Source organism: Equus asinus, chromosome 26 (assembly GCF_041296235.1).
Source record: "Equus asinus isolate D_3611 breed Donkey chromosome 26, EquAss-T2T_v2, whole genome shotgun sequence".
Classification (NCBI taxonomy): domain Eukaryota; kingdom Metazoa; phylum Chordata; class Mammalia; order Perissodactyla; family Equidae; genus Equus; species Equus asinus.
In genome coordinates, this window is record NC_091815.1 from 25957266 (window position 1) to 25972467 (window position 15202).

The 15202-nt window shown below is 43.5% G+C and overlaps 2 pseudogenes; one reads left to right on the forward strand and one right to left on the reverse strand.

Annotated features, from left to right (window-relative positions):
* Positions 1-3433: 3433 nt before the first annotated feature.
* LOC123281314 (gap junction alpha-1 protein-like) lies at positions 3434-5937 on the reverse strand (annotated as a pseudogene).
* A 385-nt stretch (positions 5938-6322) lies between these two features.
* On the forward strand, positions 6323-14728 carry LOC106843244 (cytochrome P450 2B11-like; annotated as a pseudogene).
* The last annotated feature ends 474 nt before the right edge of the window (positions 14729-15202 follow it).

A 15202-nucleotide genomic window follows, 5' to 3' on the forward strand; every position in this document is an offset into this window, starting at 1 on the left:
GGAATGTTCTGTATATATCTACTATGTCCATCTGGTCTAATGTATCATTTAAGGCCAATGTTTCCTTATTGATCTTCTGTTTGGATGATCTATGCATTGGTGTAAGTGGAGTGTTAAAGTCCTCTACTATGGTCGTCTTACTGTTTATTTCTCGCTTTGTATCTGTCAATAATTGCTTGATACATTTAGGTGCTCCTCTGTTGGGTGCATAGATATTTACAAGTGTTATATCCTCTTGATGAATTGTTCCCTTTATCATTATGTAGTGCCCTTCTTTGTCTCTTCTTACAATTTATGTTTTAAAGTCTTTGTCCAATATAAGTGTTGCTGCTCCAGCTTTCTTTTCTCTGCCATTTGTATAGAGTATCTTTTTCCAACCCTTCACTTTCAGTTTCTGAGTGTCTTTAGGCCTGAAGTGTGTCTCTTGTATACAGCGTATATATGGGTCTTGTCTTTTTATGCAATTGGCCACCCTTTGCCTTTTGGTTGGAGCATTTAGTCCATTGACATTTAAAGTAGCTATTGATAAATATGTACTCATTGGCATAATTGCTACTTTTTCTTGGTGTTTAGTAGTTCTTCTCTGTTCATTTCTTCTTCTATTTCTTCCCTTGTGGTTTGATGGTTTTCTTTAGCATTACTTTTTGGGTTCTTTCTCTTATTACTTGTGTATGTATTATACATTTCTTGTTTGTGCTTACCATGAGGTTCATATATAATAATCTATGGTATATAGCTGGTTTTAGTGTCATATCTAACCTATCATTTTGTGTGTGTGTATCCATTACCCTCTTATTGAAACATGTAAGTTTACTACTTATGTCTTTTGACCTCCATATTGTCTTCATAGGTGGTTGGTCTGCTACCTTTACTGTACTTGTGCCTTTACCAGTGATTTTATTGCCTTTTTGATAATTTTTTCTCTTTCCCACTTAAAAAAGACCCTTTAGCAATTCTCATAATACTGGTTTCTTGGTGATAGACTCCTTTAATTGTTGCTTCTCTGGGCAACTTTTTATTTCTCCTTCCATTCTGAATGATAACCTTGCTGGGTAGAGTATTCTTGGCTGTAGATTTTTTCCTTTCAGCACTTTAAGTATATTGTACCACTCCCTTCTAGCCTGTAAGGTTTTAGCTGAGAAGTCAGCAGATAGCCTTATGGGGTTTCCTTTGTATGTAACTTCTCTTTCTCTTGCAGCTTTTTTTTTTTTAAAGATTTTATTTTTTCCATTTTCTCCCCAAAGCCCCCCGGTACATAGTTGTGTATTCTTCGTTGTGGGTTCTTCTAGTTGTGGCATGTGGGACGCCACCTCAGCGTGATCTGATGAGCAGTGCCGTGTCCGCGCCCAGGATTCGAACTAACGAAACACTGGGCCGCCTGCAGCGGAGCGCGCAAACTTAACCACTCGGCCACAGGGCCAGCCCCTTGCAGCTTTTAGTAGTCTCTTTTTATCATTAATTTGGGACATTTTAATTATAATGTGTCTTGATGTGGTCCTCTTTGGGTTTATCTTGTTTGGTGCTCTATGTGCTTCCTATATTTGGATATCTGTTTCCTTCTTTAGGTTAGGAAAGTTTTCAGCTATTATTTCTTCAAATAGATTTTCTGCCCCTTTGTCATTCTCTTCTCCTTCTGGGACACCTATAAAACAAATGTTGGTGTGCTTGATTTTGTCCCAGATTTCCCTTAGACTGTTCTCATTCTTTTTTTTTCTTTATACTAAATTAAAACTTTATTGAATGAAGAACACTCTCCAGAACACATGGTCTGATGGACTAGGTCTACATTACATGCAATGAAGCTGAACACGACAGTAGTTTAACATAGAATGTCAAACAAATTAGTATTTCTCATTGTACAAAACCGTTTATGTAGCTGACATGCAAAAAGAAAACTACGATATTCTGCATTTTCACTGATGAGCTGTGATGAGTTTTTAAAAGGCATTTGAAGAACTGGTAGATTTATTTAGAATATATTTCAAATAAATTAGTTACATGTGTGTACTACTGAAACCTCTTTCAATCTTTCTTGCATTCCAAATAAAATCTTAGTGCAAACATCAACATTGCTGGTCACTCCAAAAGACTGTTAAACTCATAATAGAATACAAGTTCTGAATTAACGTATATTAAGTAGGACAGAACCAAGAATACCAGTTACTGCAAAATTCATTTAGGCACACTTAATAGTCCACTCTAAGCATTTCTTCTAAGTCTCTCACATTAATTACTAAAGCCTGTTTACAGTACTAAAATTCTATTATTCAAGCATCAATGATTACATTTCTGAAAAAGAAAATCATTCATTTCAGCAATAGCATTACTGCTATAATATAAAAAAGAGAAAAAGGGAAACAAAAAAAAGAATCATAATTAACAAAACCAGTATCCATAATAGGATACACGCAGAAAAACATTTTAGGGGAAAAAAAGTGTGCCTTACTTGCACAGCAGGAATTATATAATGTAAACACCATATTGGCCCACACCACAAAATCCATGAGGAAGGTTCAAATCTGAACACCATGTGTGCATTATTTTCAAATCTGTGTGAGTTTATACTGCATCTGCTTGTACCAACATATGACAAATAAAACACACTCTTCCACACACACATGCAAGTGATTGTTAAATATTGAGCATGGCTTGCTTCCCTGACTCTAACTCAAAAAATGTTAAATGGCATCCAATTGTTTCAAAAATGTTGACAGAAACCATTAAATGAATGTGAGTAGCAGTTGAGGAATGATGAAAAAGTGATGGTAATAATAGGATGCAAGTGGATGTAAAAAAAGAATATACATGTCATTGCCAGATTCGCAAATACAAGGAAAGTCTTTTTCTGTGGGCCTTGTCTGAACTTTTAAACTGATACCGAGAATAAAAAGTATAGTAGCACAAGTCTATTGACACCTGGAGGCTCAGGCCTAGAAAGCATACCTTCAAAGTGCAAATTTTAACAATGGAATGTTTTAACAGGGACATAAAGACAATCCTCGGTCTTTTTCTTGATAAAAAGACGTCAGGAAGTATTTTTTCCTGGTCAAAGTTATTTCAGTTTCTTGGTAAAACAAAAAAGTATTTAGCCAAAAATATCACCCACTCTTTCACATACACAGAACTATTCTTAGGGGTGTGTGGGGGAGAAAAAGCCCTTACCTATGTATCACCTAATGCAACTTTTATTTAAAACCTAAGTTCTCTGAATCAACTACATTAAATAGCAATATGTACCTCCCTTATCCCCTCCCTCTCCACCAACCTATCCCAAACACCCCCAGTGAACCCAGGTATTCTAATGTCTTTGTGTTTTCTAAGCCTCATGACTAAGACTGTTGAGTACCACCTCCACTGGAACAGAATGAACACCTAAGGTGCACTTTCTACAGCACCTTTTTCTTCTCCACAATTGAGTGGAATCCTGATGCTCTCAAGCCTGGACGTAGATCTCCAGGTCATCAGGCCGGGGTTGGCTACTGGCGCGACTGCTGGTTCTGCTAGAAGGCCCCTGGTCCACAATGGCTGGCGGTTGTAGTTCGTGCCTAGTATCCAGTTTTTTAGGATTCTGGTTGTCATCAGGGAAATCAAAGGCTGTGCATGGGAGTTAGAGATGGTGCTTCCTGCCTGCCCCATTCGATTTTGTTCTGCACTGTAATTAGCCCAGTTTTGCTCACTTGCTTGTTTGTTGTAATTGTGGCGGGAAGAATTGTTTCTGTCTCCGGTAACCAGCTTGTACCCAGGAGGAGACATGGGAGAGAGGGGAGCAGTTGGCGAAGAGCAGCCATTGAAATAAGCATATTTTAGAGAGCCAATGTCTTTGGAGGGGCTCAGCGGACCGATGGTGGCGTGGTAAGGATGACCTTTTCCTTTACACGATCCTTAACACCCTTGAAGAAGGCATAGAAGAGTTCGATGACGTTCAAGGCAAGAAACACCAAGGACACCACCAGCATGAAAATGATGAAGATGGTTTTCTCTGTGGGACGCGAGAGGAAGCAGTCCACCTGATGCAGGCAGGGATCTCTTTTGCAAGTGTAGACGGCATTCAAGCTGAATCCATAGATGTACCATTGGATCAGCAAGAAGTACACCTCAAAGAGCGACTTGAAGAGGATACTGATGATGTAGGTTCGCAGCAAGCCCCCTCGCATTTTCACCTTGCCATGCTCTTCGATGCCATACTTGAACTTCTTGATTTCAATCTGCTTCAAGTGCATCTCCACATTGACACCATCAGTTTGGGCAACTTCGAGTTCCTCCTCTTTCTTGCTTCTTTCTTGTTCAGTTTCTCTTCCTTTCGTGTCACGTAGAACACATGAGCCAGGTACAAGAGCATGGGGACAGACACAAATATGATCTGCAGGACCCAGAAGTGCACGTGAGAGATTGGAAAGGACTTGTCATAGCAGACGTTCTCACAACCAGGTTGTTGAGTGTTACAACGAAAGGCAGACTGCTCATCACCCCAGGCTGACTCAACCGCTGTCCCCAGTAGCAGGATTCAGAAAATGAAAAGGACCGACAACCACACCTTCCCTCCGGCTGTGGAATAGGCTTGAACTTTGTCAAGGAGTTTGCCTAAGGCACTCCAGTCACCCCTGTTGCCTGGGTGCTCCTTTTCTCTCCAGAGCTTCACTGGTGTGCGTGGATAAGCTTCGGCATGCTAGTCAAGCAACCGACTCTTGAAGGGAAGTCAGAACAGGAAAGGTGGAGTAGACCGGATTAATCACTGGTGACTTTCTATCCTTCCTTTCCTCTTTTTCTCAAAAGAAATGAAGCATGCTCACCAAGTGACTGAACTCCTTAGAGGATGAAGTAAAATGAAAACGAGGGTCCAGGCACTCGGACCTGGCTATTTAAAGTTTAAAAGTCTGCCTCTCTTTGGTACTTTCTTCACTCCTTCTCCCTAATGAAAGAGCTCCTGTTCTCATTCTTTTTAATTCTTTTTTCATTTATCTGTTCAACTTGGGCAATGTCCTCTAGTCTTTCTTCCAGCTAGCTGATCCATTCTTTTGTATCATCTACTCTGCTATTGAGTCCCTCTAGTGAATTTTTCATTTCTGGTATTGTATTCTTCATTTCTGATTGGGTCATTTTTATATTTTCCAATTCTTTGTTGACATTCTCGCTGTGTTCATCCTTTCTTCTCCCAAGATCAGTGAGCATCCTTATGAGTTTTTATTTGAACTCTTTGGGAGGTCGTTTTTTCTGTTTTGTTTAGTTCTTTTTCTGAGTTTTTGTCTTATTCCCTTGCTTGAAACGTGCATCCTTTGCCTCCTCACTTTGCCTCTTTCTCTGTGCTTATATCTATGTATTAAGTGGATCAACTATGTCTCCTGATCTTGGGGAAGGGGCCTTATGTAAGAGACAGCTTTTGAGGCTCTGCAGAGGATCCAGGCACCCAGACTATACAGAGTGAAAAGTTGCCTGAGGGCTTGCCATTGGGTGATGCCAGTTCTCAGGGCAGGCTGCCTTCCCTGGCTCAGCTGGATTAAATAGGTGCTCTAATGTGTGTGGCAGACCCCTGGGCTAACAGGCCAGGAGAAGAACTCCAACGGCATCTGCCAATGTCTGTGTCAGAACACCTGTAACAGGTGACAATGATGGCTGCTGCCAAGGTCTCAGTCCCTGGAGAGGTCTCACCTCTCACTGAGATGTACCTGTAGCCTATGAAGTGAGCCTCCTTTCACCAAAGGACTGTGCACTTATCTTTCTGCTGATTTTAGGTTACTTTCCCAAACAGATGACTTTGTGCATGGGCCCTTTAAGAGCTGGCTTTTTCCTGCCTATGTCTGAAAACTTTTCTAGGGGTTTTCCCCATTGAAGTTGACTACCAGAAAGCCAGATATTATGAGACTCATCCTAGTTGTGCTGAGTCTGAAGGATGCTTACAGTAGTAACATTCCCCCACTCAGGTTGGCTGTGAAGTTCCATGCCTTGTGAAGGTGGATTTTTTTCTCTCCAGAAAGGAATTTCTCTCTCTTCTGCCTCAGTCAAAACTGTCGCTTTTTTATTTTTTTTTAAGATTTTATTTTTTTCCTTTTTCTCCCCAAAGCCCCCCGGTACATAGTTGCATATTCTTTGTTGTGGGTCCTTCTAGTTGTGGCATGTGGCACGCTGCCTCAGCGTGGTTTGATGAGCAGTGCCATGTCCGCGCCCAGGATTCGAACCAACGAAACACTGGGCCGCCTGCAGCAGAGCGCGCGAACTTAACCACTCGGCCACGGGGCCAGCCCCAAAACTGTCGCTTTTTGCTGGGGTTCTTTTTATACAGTTTTCACACTTCTTTCTTGGGTAATTGTTGTACCTTGGCTTGGTCATGGCAGAAGGTAAGTTCAGAGTCCACCTATGCCACCATCTTGACACCAACCAGTACAGACATTGAGAAAATGGCAAACTGAGTTTTCCTTTATGTAGGTGAACTGCTGATGAGCCAGCAGAGAGCAAATAGGGCAGGGGGGTATGTTGCTATCAGGCATCTAGATGAGCTGTCAAAGAAGTATTTCTGGTTGTTTTGGGAAAACGCATAAATGGATGGTACTGAGACATAAAGTTGACAGGATCGTTTCTTAAGAATTTGCAAGACATAAATGTGGAGGCTGGGAAGGAGAAGCAGAGGCAGAGACATCGGGAGCAACAGAGGAATTGGTATAGAGGGCTGAGAAGAAAGACAGGAAGAAACAGAATGACACAGAGACACAGAGGAGACAGAGAGAGACATGGAGGGACCAAGAACAAGAGCGACATGCAGAGACAAAAGAGAGAGTCAAAGAGGCTCAAAGAGGCAGAAAGAAACAAAGGGAGAGAGGAATTGAGGGAGAGAAAATTAGAGAGACAGAAAGTCTCAGGAAAGGGTCTGCAGGGGAACAAGAGAAGATGGACAGATGAGACACAGAGAGAGAGGCTGCACTGACCTGACATTCCTGGGCTCACAGCTCACCCTCCCTCCGGTGGTGCCAAGCCTGGGGTACACTGACATCAACTAACAAGTGCAGAACAATTCCCTAAGACCAAAGGTTGGAGAGAAGAGATGAAGGGGGAGTGCCACATAAGGGACAGGGAGAGCAGAGCTTTTTAATTTGCACATGTGATTGATTGAACACCTGCTCTGAGCCACCCCTGCCCCCGAGACTGAACTCTACCAGCTCCCAGAGTCAGATCTGGGGCCTGAGTTGAGACCAACCACACAGCCCTGTAGCTGGATGGCCTGGGTCTGAGTCCCAGCCCGAGAGATGATAGCTGTGCAACCCTGGTCAAATGATATAGCCTCCCAATCGCCCATCTATGAAATGTGGATAATCAAAGCATTGGATATTCCTCACAGGGTTGTGGAAAGAATTAAATGACAATATGCGACATGCTTGGAATAGAGCCTGGCACCTAACACAGGCTAGTGAGTAGTAGCTGTTCTTAGTGCCATTTTCTTCACCGTTACTGAGCAAAGGAGGACGGTCACAAAGAGCCGGGGCAGCAGCCAAATGCTCCTCAGGCCTTTGAGTCTGTGTCCAGTAACCTGCACCTCCTCCCCCTAGGAGCCCTCCAGGACCTCAACTTCTACAGCCACGCCATCACTGCAAACATCATCTGCTCCATTATCTTTGGAAAACCTGTCTCCTACAGAGATTCCCCAATTCCTGCTGCTCCTGGACTGGACCTACGAGTCTTTTGTGCTTGTCAGCTACTTCTCCAGCAATGTCAGGAAGAAGCTGAGGGACAGCGGGATAAGGAGGGCCTCCAGGATAGGGAAAAGGGGGTGATTTGCTTATGAAGAAATGAGGTTAGTGCTGAAAGCTGGGCAGAGACAACAGGGAAAGACAAGGACACTGAGACCTGCAGGGAGGGGTAGATGGTAAGAAAGGGACTAAGAGACTAAAAGAAAGAAAGGGAAGTGATGGAGGAGGCAGGAATAGAGAGACTAAGGAATGAGGGCTTGGAAGAGAGGACAGAAGAGAAGACAGAGAAAACAGGACAAAGAGGGGCAGAGATGAAGAGATCCTGAGAGAGACAGTTGAAAAGACTGTGGTTGTGTGTGTGTCTGTGTGGATGTGTGAGACAGAGAGAGAATGAGTCAGACTTCAGGTTCTCTACTCTTCTGTCCCTGCTTCCGCTGAATCTTTGCCTGTGCCTTTGGTAAAGTCCCTCACTTGAAGAAATACGAGGATACATGAAAATAAAACACTGCGTTTCTTCATTGTCCCCACTTCTCCTCATTCTTTCTGTTTTTAAAAATTGCTCCCCAGACTATAAGGGAATATGCTCCTCTTTTAAAACAAAATAACAAAGTTTCTCTTTCTTGACCAATCTCGAAATACACCTTTTGTATATTAAGCTAAAAAAATTAAACTGAAGAACAGTATACTTGGCTGTCTTTCTTCACCAGGTGAATGTCAGATTCACAGGTAGGATTATTACAAAGTGGGAATGGGGCCCACAGTGAGTATTTGCAACAAGCCCAACAGGTGGTTTGCATTTCCTCTTCCCATAGAGAATCATGGAGAGAGAACACTCTGGAAGGATATCCACTAAAGAGGTAACAGTGGTTATCTATAGACGGAGCTACTAAGAAGGAATTTTATTTCGATAAGATTCTGCATTTTTGGAAATTATTTGCAGCAAGTTAGCTATTACACTTATCGTGAGGAAAACAATACCAATATGCTTCACAGTAAATAAATACTCTGAAGTCATCAGACTCTTCCTGCGTAAACATCATGTTATCAATACTTGACACAGCAAGAGAGATGCAAGTGGTGAGGTGGAAGAGTCATAAAAAGGTTTGAGTAGAACAGATATATGGGCTGAGGTAGGCAAGCGAAGCCCAGAGAGATGATAAGAAGGCAAGACATACAGAGATAAGGAGAGATGGAATGGAAATGGAGAGGTGGGGCAGAGACCAAGAGAAAGACATCAGATTGAGAGAGGATGATGCAGAAAGAAAAAATGTGAGAATAACAGATCAAAGGAGACATGGAAGCAGTGAGCAAGGGACTCAGGTACAGAGAGAGAGACACACACACACACACGCACACACACAGAGATAAGAGACATAAAGACAGAAACAGAGACAGAGACTCTCCCTTGGCAGTATCGTGGCACAGAAGGGCTGCCCCCCTGTGTGACCCAGCCCCAGGAGGACCTCATAACCCCTTCTCTCCTGCCTCTGCAGGTGTTCGAGCTTTTCTCTGACATGCTGAAGCACTGTCCTGGCACACAAAGGTAGGTCCACAAAAACCTGATGAAAATCAAAGCCTTCACTGTCCACATTGTGGAGGAGCACTGTGAAATGTTGGACCCCAGCAACCCCTGGGACTTCATTGATACCTACCTGCTCCACATGGACAGTGGGGTTTGGGAGAGGGAAGTTGGAGGGTATGGGAGGAATGAAAACACTGGGAGTGAGAAGAAGGGAGGGGAAAGGGTTAGAGAGTGAGGAAGAGGGGGAGGGCAGAACAGAGGATGAGGAGAGGAGATAAGAAAAGGACGGGAGATACTGGAGGGAACAGAGTGGGGAGATGAAAGGAAGAAGTAAGTATGGAAGAGAGGGAGAGAGAGATACAGGAAATACAGGAGAAGGGGCAAAAATACAGCAACAGGTGAAAAGACACACAGAGGCAGAAAGAGACTTGGAGAGGAAAAGAGACAAACACACCAAAGACCTGTTGAGAAAGACTGAAACACAGTCAGACAGAGTGAAGAGAGACAGAGACAGATCGAAATAGAGATATGTGGTTGTGCATGCAGAAGAGAGAGAAAAGTAAAATGAGCCAGTGGTTGGAGAGACCCAGAAACAGGTGGAGGGCATCCCAAAAGACATCTGGCCAGCGACACTCCAACCTCCCCTGACATTAGGCCTACTTCTCTGGACCCAGGAGAAGTCCGACCTGAACAGCGAGTTGCACCAGCAGAACCTCATCATCACTGTGCTCTCAGTCTACTTCACTGACACTGAGATCACCAGCATCACTCTGCACTATGGATTCCTGCTCATGCTCAAATACACTCACATCAAAAGTGGGTACACAGGAGACAGCCAATCGACGGGGGTCCTCTGACCCCTTTTAGTGCAGCAGAAGTGGGGCTAGAGTTCCTTAATCCATGAGAGAGGGTGCATTCCTCTCTTATACCTGGATCACTGCAGCTTTTGAAGGAGCCTCCAATTAGGCCAGCCCTGTTGGTGGATGGATGGATGAAGAATCTGTCAATCTGTTCTCCTACTGTTTTCTAAATGACTTACAGACTAACGCATCCATCCATCCATCCATCCATCCATTCTTCTGTCTGTCCTTTTATTCATTAATTAACCTATATCCTCAAATTCTTTTGTCATTTATTTATCCAAAAACATACACTTATGTTCATTATTTGGATTAATTGATTTATCTGTTAATCCTTTGAAACAGTGATTGATTGAGTGAAATATTTGTCATTGATTCATTGGCCCATTCACTCATTCATGTATCCATTTGTGCTTCTATGAGCTAGGTTTCATTCCTTAGTTCTTCCATCAGTCAGTCTTTCAATTCATCCTTCATCCATATTTTCCATCATTTATCCATTTAATTCATTTGCTCATCCTTGATTTATCCATTGATCATTCAATCCATCCATACAATTATTTCTTTATTTACTCATTCCTTCACTACATTATTCAGTCAGTCATTCTTCCCTAAATCTGGCCATTCATCCATTCATGTGGTTTGTTGGTCTAAGGACTATTTATTACTTAATGATTCATTAATTCATCTATTCATTTATAAGTAAATGCATACATACATTCACTAATGTTCTTCTATTCATTAATCTTTCCATTCATGAATTGATCCATTGGTGAATTGATTGATTGCTGTGTTCATTTATTAATCTAGTTGGTCTTGGGTTAATCTAGTTGTCTATTTCACTGTTATATTCCTGAGGACCTCATACAGTGCCTCATCTGTCTTACATACACAATAAATAGCAGTTCACCTTTTTACTCATCTTGGCGAATTTTGAAAGGGTCATAGCCTAGAGTTATGAATCTGAATTTCTATGGAAAAATGTGGCACATGTGGGTATGTGTGTGTCTGTTTACCTGTGCACGGGGATGCAGCATACATAACATTCATTAGATTCAATGGATGAGAATTCTTGTTTCTTCCTCCCACCCCGCTGACAGACAAAGCTGGTTGCTTTGAGGGTTATCAATAATCTAACACTTTGCTGTAGATATTTCCTGGCTCATTGGCCCATAGAACAGTGTCCCTGCTGAATGCCTGTTTAAAATGAGGTCAACTGGTCCCACTCGTCTGTGCAGAGAGAATCCACAAAGAAATTGATCAGGAGATTGGCTCACATGACCCTTCAGCCTTCAAGGACCAATCCAAAATACCACACACTAAAACAATCATTCATGAGATTCAGAGATTCTCGAAACTTATCCCCATTGGCGTGCCCCACGTGGTCACCAAAGACACTCAATTCTGAGCATACATCACCCTCAAGGTGAGGCCAGCTGGGTTCCCACATCTGTCCTAGGTTGGCATCCTGGGTTCTCTTAATCACCAAGCTTGACCTCTTGTTGGTTTTATCACTAGAGCCCTCTTGTTCCATTTTTTTCTGGGGTGGAATGGGGAAGGGAATAGCAATATCTTTTGATCTGGTGACCTTCCCTCATGGCACAGAAGAATAGCCCATCCTGAGCTTTGCTCTCCATGACCCACGTTACTTTGAAAAACCAGACGCCTTCAACCTTGACCACTTTCTGGATGCCAAAGGATCACTGAAGAAGAATGAAACTTTTACCCCCTTCTCCACAGACAAGCTGGAACCACACTGCCTTTCCCAGACACCAGAGTGCAGGTGCCATCCCATCCTTGAGGCAATCAACGAGAGGTGTTTATTTATTCAGCAGTGAGCATATGACACTTGCTTTACCTGTGTTAACCCACTACAATCCTAGAGGGGGTTTGAGAAGTGAGATCACCTCCCAGACACATGTTGATAAGTTGGATCCTGGGCAAGTGTTTTCACATCTCCACATGTAAGTATAAAATATCTGTTCAGCATTACTCTCAGCCCAGTGCTCTATTGGAGTCCAAAGATAATACACAGGACAAGCAACATAAAGACACAGTTCCTGTCCCAGGAAATTTATGTTCCAGCAGGGGAGATGGACATTCACTGTGTGGTCACAAAATAGTGTCTAATTGAATGAATTAATGCTTGCAATGTGCTTAGAACTGGGTGGCACAAATTAAGTGCTTATGGGGCAATTATTACTATTATAATTAATCATACTTGTGATAAGTGTTCCTAAGGGGACTTTTGGAGCACAAAATAAGAATTACTGACTACTCTTGGTAGGTTGGTGAGGAAAAGCTTACCTGAAGCCCTGGCTTCTAAGCAAAGACCTCATGGGTGATCATCAGTCAGCCACTGGAGAGTGTTCCAGACAGAGGCAGCAGCAAGGGCAAAACCTGAAGGCGGAGGCAGTGTGGAGCATTTGAAAAACTACAGATCAGTGAGCCTTCTTGAGGATCACCTGGAGGGCCTTGAAAGTTGGGTGGCATTTGGATTTCTCCTGCTGGCACTGGGGAACCAGAGAGGCTCGTGACATGCTCTGACATGTCTCTGTTTCCATTTTCCGAACTTAGGCCCCATCTAGAGAAAACCTCTAGCCCCAGGTTCCTTACCATTCAGTAGAAAGGAAGACCCAAGATCAAGTCCCTGTCTTGAGTTGTATCAATCACTTCAGGGACCCAGGACTTTGGTTCTGCACAGTGCAATGGCCTCCTCCCTCATTTCATCTTAAGTGAGAGTTGACGGCCATGTGGTTGGGGGGGTGGGTCAATTCCTCCATTCAATAATCCTGTCCTATGTTTAGAGAGAAGCAGAGAGACAGAGAAATAAGGACAGAGAGAGACAGAGAATAGAGGGAATGAGAAACAGAGAGAGGAACAAAGAGAGACACAGAGGGAGAAAGATACAGGGGAGGTATTGCTGGAAAGGGACAGAGAGTGAATGTGAGATGAGACAGGGAGGAGGGGAGAGAGAGAGAGAAGGAGAAGAAGGAAGAAGGAGGGGATAGAGAAGGAAGGAGGGAAGGGGAGAGGAAAAGGGAGAGACACAGATAAGAGAGAGGAAACAAAGAGAGTCACATAAGCAGAGAAGAAGAAATAGTACAAGAGAGAAAAGAGATCTTTAGACGGTGATGAAAAATGAGAGCGAGAGAGAAGCAGAGCCAAACAAAGACATGGAGGAAAGTAAGAAGGGAGAATGCAGGAAAAAAGGAGACAAAGAGGAGAGAGACAGACAAACAGTGACTGACAGGAGGTATAGACAAACAAAAAGACTGAGGCTGGCTGCCATGGCCAGAAAGACAACCTGAGCCAAAAAGGTGTGAGAGACAAAGGGATACCAAAGCACATCCAAAGGACAGTCACAGGGATGAGGAGGATGGGGTGGGAGGGAGATAACACGTGTCAGGTTGTTCTGGAAAGAGCTGAGTTGCAGAACCAGTTAGAGGAGAAGGACCAGTCCGGAGTTCTGCCCAGAGTACCTTGAGGCACATGTCTCCTGACTTCTGGATGTGCCAGGAAGATGTGGACCCTTGCCCAGATAGCTTCACACAGGCACGATGTCTATCAACTTGAAAGGTCTAGCAAATTCCCAGAAACTCATCCTTGACCTACCCTTCCAAGGTTGTCAGTTTGCGGATGAAGAATCATGGAGGTAAAGGAGGAGGCTCTCAGTGTCTCTGCCTAAGTTTTGGGCTCCCTTTGTCCTCATTTCTCTCCAAGCTGGTTATTTATAATCTATTGGGAGGGGGTATCTCTACACCTCTGAGAATGTGATGGAAGCCATAGACTCCTAACTCAAGTGCCTCAGTCTCATTTACAACTTAATGTACAATTCAGAGATTTTTCAGAACTCTTGAAGTACATGGCTCTCAGTCTGAGACAAGAAGAAATCTCAGAGATAGACAAACATATGCAGCACCAGAGACACACCCTACAGAAACTCTCCACCTCACACACCCAGAAACAAACACAAAGCACTAACTACATTTATAGGATTCTAAATATGGGCCAGGATAGAATTCTATTTTAAGAAATTTTAAAAATATTAACTTGTTTAACCTCACAATAGCCCAACGAGATAGGTACCATTCTCCCCATATTAGACAAGAAGGACATTAGAAATGTTATGTAACAAATATGCACACACCTACATGTGGAGCAGACACAAACACACACACACACACATCTGACCAGAAGTGAGTCTTTAGATCCTGTGGGGAAACCAAACCCTTTGGAAATCTAATAGAAACTGCAAACGCTGTCAAGGAAAATTGTGCAAGGCACACTCACCCTAAAATTTGCCTCTTGGTCATCAGGGTTTGAGAACCCCCTAAAACTCCACTCTGAATTGCAGATTAAAGGTCAATGCCATGCAAATCTGTTGCAATGGACACAGATGTCTGGACTTTGGAATGTGACAGGTCAAAGAATGTGCACCTGCCCCATGCCCTCATTGGTGATCCTCTGTGCCCACAGGCAAGTGCATTTGTCTTGGTGAAGGCATTGCTCACACTGAATTATTCCTATTCTTCACCGCCATCCTCCAGAACTTCTCCCTGGCCAGCACCATGGCCCCTGAGGACATCAACTGCACTCCACGGGGCAGTCGTGTGGGCAGACTACTCCCAATGTACCAGACCAGCTTCCTGCCCCACCAAGGGGGCTGAGGGAAGGGGGTCAAAGGATGCCATGGTCATGAAGTATCCCCACCTCTGCAAAGAATGGCCCCTGACTCTCTCCATGTCTTCCCACCTCTGAGAGACCTACTGCAAGCCTGTATCCTTCCCCCTCCTTTGTTGCCACCTCTGTGGGAAAGTCCTTCCTGCAGTCTCACCTTCCATAATGCTGCAGCTCTTCTAAAGCCTCAAGTAGGTTTTGCCTTTCCTCTGTTAATAGAATTCCAGAAGTGATGTATATATAGAACTGGGGGCTAAAACAGGAAATTTGGCTCAGGATCCCTGCAGTTCCACCTCCCAGGCCACAGCTGACCCTGAGTGACTTCTCCCTTCCTCAGAACAACCACACCCTCCACTTGTCAACCCCTTGTGCTCCACAATCTGGGCATACATGACTGTGTTTGAATCCTCTTCCTCTTAGCCCCTGTGGTGGGTACAATGATCATGCCCACTTTACAGATGAGT